Below are 18,911 nucleotides of genomic sequence, written 5' to 3'. Positions count from 1 at the left end.
CTCTTCAGTTTTGTGGAAGAGTTTACCAAAATTGGTGCTAAGTCTTTGGGGAATGTTTGGTATAATATTCCTCTGTTAAACCATCTGGTCCTGGGCTTTTCTTTGTAGTTATGTTTTTGATTGCTGATCCAGTATCTTTACTAGTAATTGGTTTGTTTAGATATTCTGTTTCTTCTAGAATCAGTTAACGTAGTTTATGTGTCTAAAAATGTGTCCATTTCATCTAGGTTATCCAATTTATTGGTGTACCCTTGTTCATAGTATCCTTTTTATTTCATCATGGTTGGTAATAATGTTCCCCTTTACATTTATATGTATTTTATATTTATATCCTTTCTCTTCTTTTTCATTGTCAGTTTAACTAGTATTTGTCAATTTTCTTGATCTTTTCAAAGAACTAGCTTTTGGTTTTGTTGATTCTCTACTGTTTTTGTTGTTGTTCTTGTTCTCTATTACATTTATTTCTGCTCTAATCTTTGTTATTTCCTTTATTCTGCTTGCTTTAGATTTAGTTTGTTCTTTTTCTAGTTCTTCCTACTTTGAGACTAGGCCTTTGATTTTAAATCTTTCTTCTTTTTTAATGTAAGTATTTAGAGTTATAAATTTTCCTCTCAGCACTGCTTTTGCTGCATCATGTACATTTTGGTATGTTGTATTTTCATTTCCATTTGCCTCAATATATTTCTTAATTTCCTTTGTGATTTCCTCTTTAGCCAATTGGTTAAGAGTATATTGTTTAATTTTCACGTATTTTAAAAGTTTTCAGTTTTCCCTCTGTTATTGATTTTCTACTTTACTTTCCATTGTGGTTGGAGAAGATACATTGTATGATTTCAAAATTTTGTATTTAGTGAGGCTTATTTTGTGACCTAAGACATGGACTAACCTTGAGAATGATTCATGTGCACTTGAGAATGTATTTATGTTTTTGTTGGATGAAATGTTTTCTTTTTCAATCTCTCTCTCTCTCCCTATATATGTTAGATCTTGTTTAGAGTGCCATTCAAGTCTTGTATTTCTTTATTGATCATTTATTTGTCTAGATGTTAGATGTTCTGTTATTGAAAGTAGTGTATCAAATTCTCCTACTATAACTATTTATGGGGGGGAGGGTTGCATTTTTTAACTTTATTTTATACATTTAATCATTGAAAATATAAACAATTAAAAACTAAAAAGAAATTTCTCAATGAAATGTACTGAATACCTATATCCTACTATTACTTCAAAACTGTCAATTCCTCACTTCAAATCTCAGTATTTCTTCATATATTTTGAGGTTTTCCTATTAGTTGCATTTACTTAAAATAATTACATCATCTTGTTGAATTGACCCCTTTATCAGCATATAATGGCTGTCTTTATCCTTTATAACTGTTTTTTACTTAAAATCCATTTTAACTGATATTAGTATAGCTATTCCACCTGCCTTTGTTTACTGCTTGTGTTCCAACCCAACTCCTGAAGGACATGGGTCAAGGTGGCTGCAAATCAAAGATTGCACCAGATAAAGTGTTAGACATGAGTTTTTTTGGGACTTACAGACAGGAGAGGCATTCCGATGGCAGCATTTCAGAGAATGAAGATTGCGCTCTGCAAATTAGGAAGAAGAGGAGGGGCAATATAAGGAGTCTCAGGACAAAGACATCCAGAAGGTATGAAAACAGAGTTTCTGCAAGAGTTACATGAAGCGCACAAATGGGGTGTTTGGTGATATTATCGCAGGAAGGAAGTATACAGCCTTGAGAATATTAGAGTTTGCAGTACCATCTGTGCATTCTTTCCTCCAGGGAGGCTTATTGCTTTTTAACTAGTGAGTGTCCAGGTTATGCCAGCAGCCATGTGCTTTGGGGGGGAAGGTTGCCCTGGGCTCCCACAACTTGCATGGTATATTTGTTTCTCTCCTTTCAACTTACAACTTACTTGTGTTTTTGATTTTCAAATAGCATATTGTTGGGTCATGCTTTTTTATCCATTCTGCAAATCTCTGCCTTTTGACAGAGAGTTTAATCCATTTAACATCACTACTGATAATGAAGGACTTTCTTCTGCTATTTTGCTATTTTGTGTTTGTAACTCTTACATGTTTTTTTGCTCCTCAATTCTTCTGCTAACACCTACTTTCATATTTATTTGATTTTTTAGTCTGCCATTTTGAATACCTTCTCATTTATATATATATAATATATTTATATGTATTATATTATATTATACATATAAAATATATTTATATTTTATATATATATTTTTTTTCATAGATTTTCTTTGTGGTTGCCATAGGGCTAAAAGTTAACATCCTACATCTGTAACAGTCATCTTTGATTTGATACCGACTTAACTTCAATAGTATATATATAAACTGTTCCTATTCCCTTCTGTCCCCCAACCTTTTTGTTGTACTTGCCACTAATTATATGTTTATATATTGCATGTCCAACACCATATATCTATCCCTACTTATTATTCATTTGTATTTAGAAACTGTCAGAAGTAAAAAGTGGAGTTACATACCAAAAAGTGCAGTACTATAGTACCTGCATTTATAATTACTCATGTGGTTATCTTTACCTGAGGTCTTTTTCTTTTTTTTAAGATTTAATTTTTTATTTATTTCTCTCTCCTCCCCCTCCCCAGTTGTCTGCTCTCTGTGTCCACTAGCTGTGTGTTTTTCTGTGTCCACTTGTATTCTTGTCAGTGGCACCAGGAATCTGCCTCTTTTTTGTTGCATCATCTTGCTGTGTCAGCTCTCCATGTGTGTGATGCCACACCTGGGCAGGCTGCACTTTTTTCGTGCAGGGCTGCTCTCTTTATGAGGTGCACTCCTTGAGCATGGGGCACCCCTACATGGGGGACACCCCTGTGTGTCATGGCACTCCTTGCATGCATCAGCACTGTACATAGGCCAGCTCACCACATGGGTCAGGAGGCCCTGGGTTTGAACCCTGGACCTCCCATGTGGTAGGCAGACACTCTATCCATTGAGCCAAATCCACTTCCCAGGTCTTTATTTCTTTATGTTGCATTGATCCACTTTCTATTTTCTTTTCCTTTCAGTCTGAAGTACTCCCTTTATCATTGCTGGCAGTGAAGGTCTAGTGGTGATGAACTCCCTCAGCTTTTGTTAAGTTCTTCCTCATATATTAAAGACAGTCTGACTGGATATAAAATTCTTGTTGGCAATCATCTTCTTTCAACACTTTATTTCATCCCATTACTTTCTTACTTCTATGGTTTTCAATGAGAAAGCGAGACTTAATCTTATAGGGACTCCATTGTACACAACACATTGCTTTTTTATTGCAACTTTCAGAACTCTTTCACTGTCCTTAGTATTCAGCATAATAGCACTGCACTAAAATATAGATGCAGCAGTAACCCACTTCATTGGAGGAATTTATTAAAGCAGGGTCTTTTAGTTCTTTCTTTTCTCTCTCTTTTTTTAATTTCTCTCCCCTTCCCCCCCAGGTCATCTGCTCTCTGTGTCCATTCACTGTGTGTTCTTCTGTGACTGCTTCTATCCTTATCAGTGGCACTGGGAATCTGTGTTTCTTTTTGTTGTGTCATCTTGTTGTGTCAGCTCTCCGTGTGTGCGGGGCAATTCTTGGGCAGACTGCATTTTCTTTCACGTTGGGTGGCTCTCCTTACAGGGTGCACTCCTTGTGCATGGGGCTTCCCTACACGGGGGACACCCCTGCATGACAGGGCACTCCTTTGCGCAAATCACGCGCCTCCTATGTGGTAGGTGGACACCCTATCCATTGGGCCAAGTCCACTTCCCTCTAGTTCTTTCTTTTAATACATTAAGTGGTACCCTTGCTTAACTGCTGATTATTGAATTGAAGAATATAGAATAATTTAACATAGTATAAAATATCTAGAATAAAATGACATAATCCAAATATCTACAGCACCGAAATGGCATCAGAGCCTCCTGTACCTAATTCTGTACCCCAGCTTTCATCAACTGTGTTTTAATAAACATCACTTTTAGAACATTAAATTATTTCCAAAAAGCAGTCTTATTCTCCTTTAACTGCAAATATTTGGTGGGGGGTGTGGGAAGTGGGATGAGGAGGAGTCTCTCTAATTCCCTTTGGTAAAATTATAGTATTTTCAGTCATAGTGCACATTAAGAATTGACAACACTGCATTTGTGTGGAACACTGTGGTAAATGAAAGAGGATGCTCATGACCTGGGAAGAAGAGTAGTAACTGATATGCAGTCTCTAGCTGACCTAGACCCAACCTGACTGAGAGCTAAGAGGGTCAGTGAATTTGCACATTTTAAAACCATGATATATCAATGAATCTCAGCAAATTATTGTACCTTGGCACATTAGTTGGGGAACTTTAATCTATAAGATCTAAATTAATATTTTTTCTAAGAAAACAAAGACCTGCATTTGTTAGTAGGAAAGAAAGGAACAAACTAGATAAAAAGAACAAAGAACAAGAAAATTCTTTTTTTTAGGATGCTAAAGAGGATATAAAATAATTTATTTATATATTCAGTGAAAAAGTAGTTTTAAAAAGGACAAAAAAAACACTTACTATATGGTAGTAATAATACTAACAATACTTTTAAATAGTATTACCCCTATTTTAAAGTAAAGAACATTCAGTTTGCAAGGTAATATAATCTGTAAACATGAGAGTGGGAATTTGAATCTGTCTTTATGATAGTAAGGTTTAATCACAAATGTTCATCACAGAACTTACCAGAGGGAAGCAGATGTGGCTCAAGTGATTAGGCTCCTGCCTACCACACAGGAGGTCCGTGGTTTGGTTCCCAGTGCCTCCTAAAGAAGACAGTGAGCTGGTGCGACAGGCAGGTGTGGCAAGATGACACAAGACACAAGAAGAAAACATAATGAGAGACTCAACAAAGCAGGGGGCAGAGGTTCCCAGTGACTCCAAAGAGGATAAACAGGATGGTGAGCAGGCGCAATAGGCAGAAGCAGTGAGCTGACATGACAAGATGATGCAACAAGAGACACAAGAAGAAAAACAACGAGATACACAGCAAAGCAGGGAACAGAGGTGGCTTAAACAATTAGGCACCTCCCTCCCACACTGGAGGTCCAGGGTTTGGTTCTCAATGCCTCCTAAAGAAACAAGATGAATAGACACAGCAAGTGCAAACAACAAGGGGCTGAGGAGAGATAAATAAATGAAATATTTTTTTAAAACTTACCAGACCATAGTCTCTTCTAATAAAAGTTTCTTTAGCTCATATCAGTTGTTTTGCCTGTCCACAATCATTCCTCCTTCTTCTGTTAAGAGAAGTATCATTTCCAGTTCATTCAAGAGAAGAATCACTATTATGTGTTATAGGACAAGGTATTCAGTATAGGAATTAGACCTTATAAAACTGTAAGAGATTTGGAAGTAAAATATTATAAGGAGTAGTTGAAGGATAAATGAAGGAACCATCCACCAGTCAATCTGATAAGCTAATAATGTCTAGCCAATGAAGATGGACTGACAAGGGAAGCTCTTGCTTCTTATGTAGGTACCAGCTCTATGGGTCCACAGACAAGAGTCTTTTAGTGGTTGGGGCTGATCAAAAGGGTCATCAGTCATGAAGCAGAACAGCAAGGGAAGTGCAGTAGAGCAAGGACAACCTGGAAGTGTATCTGACTGATGACTTTCAGAAAGTAATGCTACACCATCCTGCTCAAACTCTTCCAAAAAACTGAAGAGGTGGGAACACTCTCTAATTCATTCTGAGGTCAACATCATCCTCATACAAAAACCACATAAAGATACCACAAGAAAATAAAATTACAAATCAAATCTCTTATGAATATAGATGCAGAAATCCTCAACAAAATACCACAAACTGAATCCAAAAGCATACTAAAAGAATTATATACCATTATCAAGTGAGACTTATCCCAGGTATACAAAGGTGGCTTGACATAAGAAAGTCAAGTAATGTAGTAAACCACATTAAGAGAATGAAGGGGAAAATACACCTGATTATCTCAATTAATGCAGAAAAGGAATTTTTTAAAATCCACCGCTGCTTCTTGATAAATACACTTAGAAAACAGGAATAGAAGGAAACTTCCTCAACATGATACAGCATATGTGAAAACTCATTGCTAACATCCTCCTTAATGGTGAAGGATTTCCCTCTAAGATCAGGAACAAGACAGGGATGCTTACTGTCACCACTTTTGTTAACATTGTACTGGAAGTTCTAGCCAGAGCAAGTAGACAAGAAAAAAATAAAAGGCATCCAAATTGGAAAGGAAAAAGTAAAATTGTCCCTACTTACAGATGACATGATTCTACACACAGAAAATCCTGAAAAATCCATAACAATACTCCTGGAGCTAAAAATGAATTCAGCAAAGTATTGGGGTTCAAGATCAATACCCAAAAATCAGTAGTGTTTTTGTACTTGAGTAATGAACAATTGGAAGAAGAAATCAACTACAACAAAAAACTCCATCTACAATTGCAACTAAAGAATCAAATATTTAGGAATAAGTCTAACTAAGGAAGTAAAGGACTTGTGTACACAAAACCATAAGTCAGTGCTGAAAGAAATCAAATAAGACCTAAATAAATGGAAGACATTCTATGTTCATGGATTGAAAACTAAATATTGTTAAGATATCAGTTCTCCTCAAAATGATTTATAGATTCAACACAGTTCCAATCAAAATTCCAACAGCTTTCTTTGCAGAAATAGAAAAACCAGTCATCAAATTGATATGGTAAGGGATCCTGAATAGCCAAAACCATCTTGAAAAACAACAAAGTTGAAGGATGCACACTTCCCAATCTTTAAAAAGCTACAGTAATCAAAACAGAATGGTACAAGCACAAGGACAGACAATGGAATAGAATCAAGATTTCAGCATTAAACTGTTGCATCTCTGGCCTACTGACTTCTGACAAGGGAACAAATCCTATTCAATTGGGAAAGCATAATCTCCAACAAAAGGTGCTAGGAAAACTGGATCTTCATTTGCAAAAGAATGAAGGTGGACCCCTACCTTACACAATACAAAAATAATCTCAGAATGGATCAAGGACAAGGGAAGCCAGAACTTTAAAATTCTACACACACATACACAAAAAGTAGGGAAACATCTTCAGGACCTTGTGTTAGGCAGTGTGTTATTAGATGTGACACTCAAAGCACAAGCAACAAAAGAAGAAATAGATAAATGGAACCTCATCAAAATTAAAAATGTTTTGTACCTCAAAGTACTTTATCATGAAAATAACTGACAACCTACACAACAGGAGAAAATATTTGGAAACCACATATCCCATAAGGGTTTCATATCCAGAGTACATAAAGAAATCCTTCAACTAAACAACAAAAAGACAACTCAATTTTAAAAATGGGCACAAGGCCCCTCCCAGCGCTTGAACCTCACTGTATCACATCTCCAGTCCCCAGCCCTGCAGGGAAGACTGTGAGGGGTAAGGGAGCAGTGGGGAAGCATGGAGGGGTCGGCCTTGCTTGGGCTAGGGCCCTATTCTTTTCTCCCTGCACAAGGCATGGGCACCTGAGGGAGATGAGCAGCGAGGCCAGGGCTCCTGGGGATTATGGGTGTTGTCTCTGTGGAGAGTGTCCTCCAGTTGCTGCTCCTGTTGCCATAGTCCCCTTGGTGAAGCCACGCAGCGGTTCGGACTAAGAGCACCTGTGCACTATAGGACTCCATGTCGCTGCCACAGTTTGAACCTGCTTCAGGGAGGGCGTGCTGGACTTCAATCCCAATCGCATGGTGGACTGGGTACACATCCTGAGCATAAAGTCCTCCTCTTTTTTTTAATTCATTTTTAAAAAATATTACATTCAACAAATATGAGGTAAAGGCCTCCTCTTGATCACTATAAAGAGCTACTTCCAACCGTGGCTTGGGGGAACAGGCACCTGTGTTACTGCACCATGAACACATTCATTATTGATTAATGGTTGATTCCTTTGTCCTACATGAAGTCACTAGCCATGTCATCTTAACAAGTTGAGTAGAAGGAATCTTGGATGGTGGTGGGTTTGCAAAGTTCATCTCCACCTCCCTCCATGAACCTGTTCAACCTTGAGTAGCTAAAGGAAGGCAGCTTAATTAAGTTGAAGCCGACCCCTTCCTTCTCAAAGCCCAAGCTCTCGGACTACCCCAAACCTCAATCCAAACAGTGGCACAGACCAGAGCTCACACTGTCCTATTAAAAGAAACAATTGTATTTTTGAAGGATAAATATCTTTGATTACAAAGTTCCTACTAATCAGACGATAGGTGTAGCAGTTTGATATAATTGATGAATTCCAAAAAGAAATATTGGATTGTGTTTTTAATCTGATCTGTACCTGGGCATTATTGAATCATCGTTAGGGTGTGGAGTCCCCACTCAGTCCCCACCCCTTGGTGGGTGGAGACTCATAGATAAAAGGCATGGCAAAGGACAGAGTTGGGGCTTTTGATAGGAGGGTTTCTGATGTTGGAGTTTGATGCTGAAACCTTAAGCTGGAGCCCCAGGAAGTAAGCCCACAGAGAAAAGAGAAGCCAGGCCCAGGAAGAGAGGAACTCTGAACCCAGGAAGAAGCAAGCCCTGGGAAGAAAGGAACCTTGAAGCCAGAGTAAAGCAAGCCCCAGGAACATAAGAACCCAGGGAGCCTGAACCCTCGCAGACATTGGCAGCCATCTTGCTCCAAATAGACTTTGGTGAGGGAAGCAACTTATGCTTTATGGCCTGGTATCTGTAAGCTCCTGCCGCAAATAAACACCCTTTATAAAAACCAACCAATTTCTGGTATTTTGCATTAGCACCCCTTTGGCTGACTAATATGAGTCTATGAGTATTAATGGAGTTGCTTAAACTGGAAGAGACATTTCTTTGAGCAAAATTTTCTTCTTAGAAGAAGTCGAAGGAGATCTGTCTAGTCGATAGTGACACCCACATCTCTCAAGGTAGAGATGGTACTTTGAAGTTGGTGGATCATGATAGGTGTTATATGGGAACCCTATATTTTATGCATGATTTTTCTGTAAACCCTCAGCTTCTCTAATTAAAAAGAAGAAAAGAATGCTGCTGTTTCACTTCTATCTTCCAAGAATCAAAGTGGACAACCAAACGTACCACTCAAAATTCTGCCCATTGGAAGAATTTTCCTCTTACCACTATTCGTCAGAATGGGAAACATAATCTCATAGTAACCATAGTTGACACAGTACACTCCAAAATACATCCCTTTTCAACCTTGCATTCATACATACCACTTTTAGGTGTATTTAACATTTAAATAAACCAATAATAAAATTGTGCTTTTGCCTAACATGATGCAACTATCCAACTATTCTTCCTACAACCAAAAACATGATTTTAAAGTCTGTATATCCAACTTTGGGTGATGTTAATTAGTCTTAAAGCTGAATTACACTTCTCTTTACTTGCATACCTTATGTTAGATATTAGCTAAATGGAAGGAAAAAAAGAAAAATAAATATATCAAGCAAAGAAGAAATCCTCATTACTATGGTCCTTATTTCTGTAATTAGTCACTTTCTTCCTCTACTACCAATTACATATTCCCATTACCCTCCACTGGTTGTGTTTCCTTACCTGATAGAATGACCCAAACCTTGTCCCTGAAAGGTCTGTGTCATTAACATTCCTGACTTTATTGGATTGTAATATTCCATTAAGAATACTAATAGGCATCCCTAGACCATCTACTGTGTTTCAGACATAATTCTCCTAAAGCCCATTATGTAGCAGCAACCTAATTTCTTCTTAATAGTATCAATCATTCAGCCAGTACAATAATTTCCTGTTTGCCTGTTGGTTCACTGGCAAGAACCCAAAAAGTCCAAATGACTTACAGCTAATGGAATCAATGTTGTGTCCAATGATAAAGGATTCTTCCCTCGGGAATTAAGACTTCCAGACAAGTAGACCCCAAAAGTGGGAGGATGGGAATCAAAATTTTCAAAAGTGGAGGAGAGCAGAAATATGTACTTGGTCTAGTACTACATCTTCAGGAGAGACAGGAACACTTATGAAGCCCATACTCCAAGACCCAAATTCAAATTAGCTATTGAAGGCTGTGACTTAACTGAGCATCATAGAATGTCCTCCACTCCTACCTCCCACCCCATGCTAAAAATAATTGCCTTAAAAACCAAGAGTGGAATTCAGCTGGGAGATCTGGAAGAGACAGATTCTCCATGGGGAGCAATGCAAAGAAAAGCCCAAATGATTCAAATTAAAAAAACAATAAAAACCAGTAATGGGCAATTATTTCTTTTAATGGGCTCACCAGTAGATTCAACACAGGTAAAGAAACAATCAGTAAACCTGAAGATAGGCCAATAGAAATTGCCCATGGATGAACCTGGAGGACATTATGTTGAGCAAAGCAAGCCAGACACAAAAGGACAAATACTGTATGATTGCATTACTATGAACTAATTCCATTGTGTAACATATTGCATCATTTAAAAAATATTTTATGTATCCAGTACATTTAACTGATAAATGCGTGTTTTTAATTCAACTGTTTTCTTTTTAGTTTTTAGTTGTTCATATTTTCAATTATTAAATGTACAAAAATAAAGTTTAAAAAAATAGAAATTGCCCAAACTAAAATGCAAAGAGAAAAAAGAATAAAAAGAAAGAGGAGAACACCCAGATGCAAGAGATGTGAGAGATACTTGATATCTCTTACACATAATGAGAATCCCAGATAATATGGCTGTGGTGGTTTTAAGTTGTATGTATCCCAGAAAAATATGTTCTTAAATTTAATCCATTCCTGTGGGTGTGAATCTCTAAGTAGGGCCTTTTGATGAGGTTACATCAGTTATGGTGTGGCCCAACCCAATTAAGATGGTTTTACTCCTATTACTGGAGTCCTTTATAGTGGAATGAAATTGAGACTAAGAGAAAGAAGCTGAAATTCAACAGAACCTGGAAGAGAAGGGAGAGACCAGGAGATGCCACCATATACATTGCTATGGTATATGGATTGCCAGCAACCTGTCCTGGAATGCTGGTCTTTAGGAAGAAAGCATTGCCTCAGTGACACATTGATTTGGATTTTTTCCCAGTCTCAAACTGTAAGTGAATAAATTCCCATTGTTTAATCCAACCTATTTCATGGTATTTGCTTGAGTGGTCTTGGAAACTAAAACAAAGGCAGAGGAAATATTTGAAGAAATTTGTCCAAAATTATTAATGGATATTAAATCAAAGATCCAAGAATCTCAAGAGACCATCAAGCAGGATGAATACCAAACACTGAAACCTAGGCATAGAATAATCATAATCAACTGGCTGCAATCCAGAGACAAATAGAAAATCTTGAAGACATACAAAGAATAAAACACATTACCCACAGATGGACAAGGATTAGAGTTACAATAGACATCTTATTAGAAACTTATAAAACTATGCACACAAGAAGACAATAGGGTGACATTTTTAAAGTGCTGAAAGGTTTTACCTGACAGGGAAGATACCATGATCATGAAGGTGGTTTACTCAGGGCAAGGCTGATCCAAATCACTGGGGATATGCTGACCCCTGCAATTTCTCCACATGGGAGAAACTCAAATGGATAATTTGTGTTGGTGAGGGGTTGCATTTGCACTCCCCCCTGACAAATAAAAAAAAAGAAAAGCACTGAAAGTAAAAAAATTAACCCAGAATTATTCTATACCCAGCAAAAGTATCTTTCAAAATTGAAGAAGAAATAAAATCTTTCTCAGTAAGCCTAAGGAAATTCATTGCCAATAGAACAACTTTATGAGAAAGATTAAATTTGTTCAGGGAGAAGGAATACTATACATGCCAGAAACTTGGGTTTACATAAAAAATTAAGAGAGTTTATGTCATATATGTATATTACTGCAATGAGAAAAAAGTGAAAAAGAGATTAAGAAGTGGGATAAGTGAAGATAAATAAACTTTTAATTGCTCTAAAAGATAACTTTTAAACTTCAAACTTTCAAAGCACAAAGTCATTCTACCATTCCATCAGGACACCTGTTTCTGGTGATGAGGAACATGGTAAGACCAGGGAATTTAATAAGCATGAGCACACTGCTGCACTTCATTTGCTGTAAAATTAGTTTCTTAGTTGGAAGCAATATTCTGTGGAATACTATGATTAAGGCATTCTGTAGGTCCATGGGGTGTGGGGTTTTTGGCAGAAGCATTGCAGTTATGGACAGCAAATACACTTCTGGAGCAATAGCTTGTTCAGTAAAAGAAACTGTACTCTTCCATGATGGCAGTATACTAGTATAATCGACCTGCTACCAATGTTGGCTGGTTCTTCCAGGGAATAGTACTAAATCAGGAATTCAGTATTGATTTCTGCTGTTGGTCACTTGGTTTCACTGAAATGGTTTTGATAAGTGGAAATTCATATTGCTGGGTCTTTGCATAACGTTTACTCCTGTATATGTGACTATTTTGTGCAAATGTCCTTTGGGAAAGACAGGGATACCTGGGAAAAGCCTATCATCCACAGAATGGGTCACTTTTCCATCTTTTTTTAAAAAGATTTATTTATTTTCCCCAACTTCCCCTTCTTCCCCTCCTATCCCTCCCCATCCCCCGCCCTGCTGTTTTTCCTGTCTGCGTCATCTTCTGTATCTATTTCTCCTTTTGTCTTCTCATTTTTTCTCTTCTAGGATTCAAAGGGATTCAATCCTGGGGACCTCTGATGTGGAGAGAGGTTCCCTGTCAATTGTACCACCTCAGTTTCTGGTCTCTGCTGCACTTCACCTTGACTCTCTCTTTTTTTGTTGCATCATCATCTTGCTGCATGACTCACTTGCATGGGCACTGGCTTACCACATGGGCTTAGCACTTGGGCACTGGCTCTCATGTGGGCACTCATCTCACCACATAGGCACTCAGCTCACCATGTGGGCACTGGCTTGCAGTGCAGGCACACTTTCTCTTCTTCTTTTTCACCAGGAGGCCCCAGGGATTGAACCCAGGTCCTCCCATCTGGTAGGCAGAAGTCCTATCACATGAGCCACATCAGCTTCCCTCCACCTTTTTATATAAAGATTCTCCTTTGCTTACGTTGTTCTTCGGTGATCATTTGCGTAGGACACAAATGTCTTAACAGTTCGCCCATCTGGAGAACTCCATTTACGTATCTCTACCCCAGACTGCCTTATCACCAATCTTGCAATCCTGTTCTTTCTATGTCCCTGACCTTCCAGCCAAATGTTGGCAGTTGCTCATGAATTAATTTACATCCATGCTTCTGTCCAAGTCTTTAATCCAGACACAGTGGATCATCAAACATACCACTTGAAGTTCTGCCCATGAGAGGATTTTCCTTCACCAGCATTCTTTAGGGCCATCTCAGAATAGGGTCATTGTTTTGTAGCCATCCAATTTCAGGTTGTGCTAGTATATAATGCAGAACCATCTTTAAACCAGGCTAATGTACTCTTCCTTAGCCTGCTGATAATGGGAAACTCTCCATGGATTCTTAAGCACAACTTGAAAGAGAGAAGAGACAATGTAGCTGGAGTTGGAGCCAGGCTTATCCAACTTGCTTCTGTCTATTGGAGTTTATCAAGGCCGATCTGAAATACAGAACTTCCAATTGATGACTACTGTTGTGCATTCTTTGTTTTAAGCTTTAATGTCTAAGTTCATGATAGGCAGCTTAGTTCACAAGAAAACTTGGTAGCCTGTGGTCAAGCTTTCTGTCTCTAGAAGGGCCAATAGAAGGACAGAAGGTGTTTCTCAAAGGGACAATCATCTGCAGAGGTTTTGCTCTAAAATTCTTAAGCCTGTCTCACCATTGTATGTCACAGATGTAGCTTTGTTCTACAATTCTACAGAGGCTTTCAAAAAGTTCCATTCAGCTTCTTTCTACCTAGGATAGTAAAATCGTGATCATGCCTGTTTTGTTATATGGCCCAAACGGCAAAGCAGATTGTGCAGTAGACTGGATCTGATGCTGAGACTTTTCTTGTTCTGGAATCCACATCAAAGCAGGAGTCTTTCAAATTACCGAGTAAATGCATCAGAGTAATATATGCAAATGTTGCTTCTAAGTGCATATATTGCCTCTGAAACCCAAAGAGTCTCAGTAGGCATTTTGTCTTACCGGTACGAGGAATCAGATAAAGCAATTTATCCTTTACCTAGGAAGGGATACCTTGTTGTGGGAGTGCGAACCAACGTTACTAAGCCGGCCCGGCAGCAGGCGTGTGCACAGCCTGAAGCCGCAGTTCAGGGTGGCTGGAATGGGCAACCACGCCCTCAGCCTGGTACGGGGGAAGCGCCCTCAGCCTACCCGGGCAAGATATATCAATAACGGGTGCCTCCTGCTATCTCCCGCCTAGCCTAACATCTGGTCGGCTCTCACTTCCCCTTCCCCCTCCCCTATTCCAAACCTCTCAGCTAGCCCTCTGCCTAGCAACCGCTTACAATCACCTATCAGAAAGCAGTACCCGCCCGCACCTATCAAATCTCTCCACGCAGTCCCTAACCCTATAAAACCGTATCCCCTTCTGCAATAAACCAGACTTGTGCCACCAGCCTGTCTCCGCGATTTCTTCCTGAAACTCGCGCGCCCTCCATACCTCGGAGCCACCGAGAGAAGTCGCAGAGGCCTCCAGCGGCTCCTCTCCACCCGCCGGCACCTTGTGTCTTAGTTTGTCATAATTCTATGATAAACACCATATAATGCATTGGTTTAACAACAAAATTTATAGTGTCATGGTTTCAAAAACCAGAAGTCCAAAATGAAGACATCAATAAGGCCATGCTTTCGCCCCAAATTCTGTAATATTCTGGTGCTTCCTTGCTGTAATCCTTGAGGTTCCTTGGCTTGCATCTCTGCTTCCCATCATATGGCAATCTCTCCCTCCTTATATCTGCTCTTCCAGTTTCTGCTGACTTCCAGCATCTTTCTGTGATCTTCTCTGACTTCTCGCTTCCAGTTCTTTATAAGGCTTTGAGTAATATGGATTAAGGCCAATCTTGATTCAGTTGACCAAATCTTAACTAAAAATAATATCTTAAAAAGATCCTATTTACAGATAAATTCATATGCATAGGAACAGGGATTAAGATTATGTCTTTTGGGAAGCGGTTGTGGCTCCACTGATAGAGCATCCACCTACCATATGGAGGGACCAGGGTTCATTACTCAGGGCCTCCTGACCTGTGTGGTGAGCTGGCCCAAGTGCAGTGCTGCTGTGCTTAAGGAGTGCTGTGCCACACAGGGGTGTCCCCTGAGTATGGGTGCCCCATGTGCAAGGAGAGCTGCCCCGTGTGAATAAAGTGCAGCCTGCCCAGGAGTGGCGCTACACACACAGAGAGCTGATGCAGCAAGATGACGCAACAAAAAAAGCGACAGTTTCCTGGTGCTGCATGACAAGAATGTAAACAGACACAGAAGAACACATAGTGAATGGACACAGCAGAAAATGAGAGGGGGGGAGGGGGATAGGGAGAGAAATAAATAAAATAAATCTTAAAAAAAAAAGGTTATATCTTTTGAGAGGGTACATAATTCAATCTACCACAGTCTTCCCTCTAGACTACAACAATACATGTTCTTCCCAAATGCAAATACATTTATCCCATCCCAATATCCCAAAACATTTAAGTAATTTCAGTAATAACTCTAAGTATAAAGTCTAATCAACATCACTTATGGTTGTAGTCTATCCTGGGGCAAAATTGTTCTTCACCTGTGGACCTGTGAAACCTAGAAAACAAATGATCTGCTTTCAAAATACAATGAGGCTTAAGATAGTCATTCCCATTCTAGAATTGAGAAATTAGAAGGAAAACTGGGGTCATGGGTCCCAACTAAGTCCAGAACTCAGAAATCAAACTCCATTTGATTTCAGGGTCTAAGAGTCATCTGTGGATTGATGCTTTGTTTTCTCTGCCTGCTGGAGCAACAGCCCCACCCCTTGCAAGCACCTGGCTAGTGGTTTTGCTCTCCCCATACTCAGGGGCTTAGTATCCACCCTTTCCAGGCACTGGAGTGGCAGTCAAGATCTGAAAGGGATGTAACCCCACCTTTTCCAAATATTGGGGTGGTAGCTGAATTTTCTTCATACACTGCGGTAGAAAGCCCACCCCCTCTAAATACCTGGGTGGAAGCCACTCTCTCTTGACTTAAGATCTCTTCAGTCCAGAACTCTGCTTCCATGATTTTGCCTTGATATCATTCTTTCTTTATGTCATCCTATCTCTGACCCTATCATTCTAGGCTGGCAATGCTTCTGTTCATAAAATATTCCCAAAACCTTATGGGTTTTGCATGTAGCTCAATGGGGTCCAAACCATCAGACAAAACGAATTTCCACAGAAACATTCCAAACAAAATCCTGGCTTCCTCTATGATAGCCTGCTGGATCCAAGAGTCATATGCCTAGTCTCCTTAGCAAAGGTTTGTCTGGAAAACCTTCACATGACATCCTGTTCTCCAGGAATTCACCTCCCAGAAGCTCAGGATGGGCCCTGTTAGGGCCAATTTTGGCTCTAGTCTCAGAGCACACTATCCAGGTAGACTGAGAATTTTCTAAATCATCAATTACTGGTTCCTTTGCACTTAAGAATTCACTTCTCAGTTTATCTTTTTCCTCTGTCATTTCACAATATGCATTAAGGAGAAACAAGGCCACACCTTCCACTAGTAGCTTGGAAATCTCAGCTAAATATCCAGTTTAATCGCTTACAAGTTCTGCCTTCCATCTCACATCAGAACACAACTTTGCCAAGATCTCTACTACTTTATATCAAGGATTACTTTTCTTCCAGTTTCTAATATCACATTTATTATTTCTTTCTAAGGTCTTTAATATTCCTGATGAATTATTTCTAAAGTAATAGAGGGAAGTGGACTTGGTCCAGTGGATAGGGCATCCGTCTACCACATGGGAGGGCCATGGTTCAAACCCTGGGCCTCCTTGACCCGTGTGGAGCTGGCCCATGCGCAGTGCTGATGCACGCAAGGAGTGCTGTGCCACGCAGGGGTGCCCCCTGTGTAGGGGAACCTCACGTGCAAAGAGTGTGCCCCGTAAGGAGAGCCATCCAGTGCGAAAGAAAGTGCAGCTTGCCCAGGAATGGTGCTGCACACATGGAGAGTTGACACAGCAAGATGACGCAACAAAAAGAAACAGATTCCCATGCCACTGACAACAACAGAAGTGGATAAAAAAGAAGAACACACAGCAAATGGATACAGACAACAGACAACTGGGGCGGGGGGTGGGGAAGGGGAGAGAAATAAATAGAAAAAATAAAATCTTAAAAAAATAAAATAAAATAATAGAAACTTTCTCCACAGCTCTTATTTTTGAGCCCTCACAAGAAAGATCTTTAATATCCATACCTCTACCAACAGTCTCTTCAAAATTATCTAGACTTTTCCTGTCAAGTACCTCAATATCTTCCAGCATCTACCCATTACTCAGTTCCAAAGCCACTGTCTCATTTTTAGGTATTTAAAATATGAGGGAAGGAGAGAGAGAGAGAGAAAGAGAGAGAGAGAGAGAAAGAGAGAAAGAGAGAAAGAGAGAGAAAGAGAGTTTTGTTACAGGAATTGCATACTGTGAGGAGAATGGGAATTGGCAAGTCCAAATTCTATAGGGCAGGCCAGAGGCTGGAATTGAGAGAGGTATAATTTAGTTTAATTCCCCAGGCAAAGTGGGCTGCCTGAAGTAGAGGCAGAAATTCTTTCTGAATTCTGAAATTCTCAGTTTTGGCTTTTAAAGACTTCTAACTGATTGGATTAGGAGACTTTCCTCATTGCTGAGGCCAGTCTCCCTTGTTGATTGTAAATGCAATGAGCCACAAATGTAATCAACTGACTATAAAAGCAAATCTATCTACAAAATACCTTCATAGTAACAATCAGGCCAGTGCTTCCTTGGCAAACAACTAGACATCATAACTTAGCTAGGTTGATACATGAACTTATCATCACACCTTGACATGCCCCAGACCACTGGACCCTACAAGGCAAACCAGATAAAATCATTACTAGTTTTTCAGACAAGGGAAAAGTAATTTACATAGGCAGAACACAAAACACTATTTCTATTTCTACTATAAAAATGCTTGGCAAAATGTGGAGGCTCAATGTTCTTAGCCTCGTTGGAATCTTCCTTAAGATCCTACCCCAGTTCTGTCACTCCTTCCTAATCAAGTCTGTAAATTTGATGGCCTATGATGCTATATATTCAAATTTTGGTGTAACTTAGCCTTCCACATGATTAAACTTTAGGCTTGGTATAAAAATCCTGACATGCTGCAGCTAAAACAGAGCAAGGTTTCTTTTAGGACAGTCCAAGAGTCCATCTGGTTGCTTACCTGGATCTAGGTCTGGCAATTTAAAGTTTTGAGCTCATTATTGCCTTTCTTCAAGTTCTACAGTGCACCAAGAAGCAAACTCCATTATTTTTCTTTCCTCTAAAATGAACAATGGCACTTGATTGCTGGTGACTATTGATTATAATTTAATTGTTTTGCCACTTCATATCATGGACTTTCATTTTACTAATGGCAACAGTGTCATAATGTGTTTAAATTTAGGCACATCAGAGAACCAGTTCTAAAATCCCATCATCATGGTTCAGTTACCCTGAATCCATTTCTGTTACTAATAAGAGGATCAGTTAAGAATCAGATGTAATAAATCTTATGAGTTAAGGGATTTATCATAGAATTTAAACCTTTTACAACCTCAGTAGGAGTTGAAGAAGTAAAGATTTGAAAGGGGTAGTCAGAGGAACAGAGAAGACATCACCAACTAGTTAATCTGAAAAGTTAAGCACATATAGCTGCTTAAGTGGGACTGCAAAAGGAAAGCTGTTGCCGCTGTGAGTTACTGCCTCTGTGGGTTCACAGCCAAGTACCTATGGCAGGTCTGGGGCTATTGTTAG

General features: G+C 39.3%; 1 long non-coding RNA gene and 1 other non-coding gene across 4 annotated transcripts in view; both read left to right on the top strand.

Moving 5' to 3' along the window:
- Positions 1-18,911, top strand: part of LOC131274799 (uncharacterized) — a 181,993-nt gene that overhangs the window by 20,151 nt on the left and 142,931 nt on the right. Inside the window, exon 1 of one of the 3 annotated variants that reach the window (XR_009182091.2) lies at positions 1,581-1,655. The exons of the other annotated variants lie outside the window; for them this stretch is intronic. This is a non-coding gene — a long non-coding RNA (uncharacterized lncRNA). Of the gene's footprint in view, positions 1-1,580; positions 1,656-18,911 lie in introns of those variants that run through there. 3 annotated transcript variants of the gene reach the window in all.
- Positions 11,463-11,624, top strand: LOC111764592 (U1 spliceosomal RNA). Its single transcript, XR_002797168.2, has one exon. It is a non-coding gene; the product is annotated as a U1 spliceosomal RNA (small nuclear RNA).

The sequence above is a fragment of the Dasypus novemcinctus genome, chromosome 20 (assembly GCF_030445035.2).
Source record: "Dasypus novemcinctus isolate mDasNov1 chromosome 20, mDasNov1.1.hap2, whole genome shotgun sequence".
In the NCBI taxonomy this organism is placed as follows: domain Eukaryota; kingdom Metazoa; phylum Chordata; class Mammalia; order Cingulata; family Dasypodidae; genus Dasypus; species Dasypus novemcinctus.
Note: the sequence above shows the minus strand (reverse complement) of the source record. Positions and strands in the feature narration are given on the sequence as shown.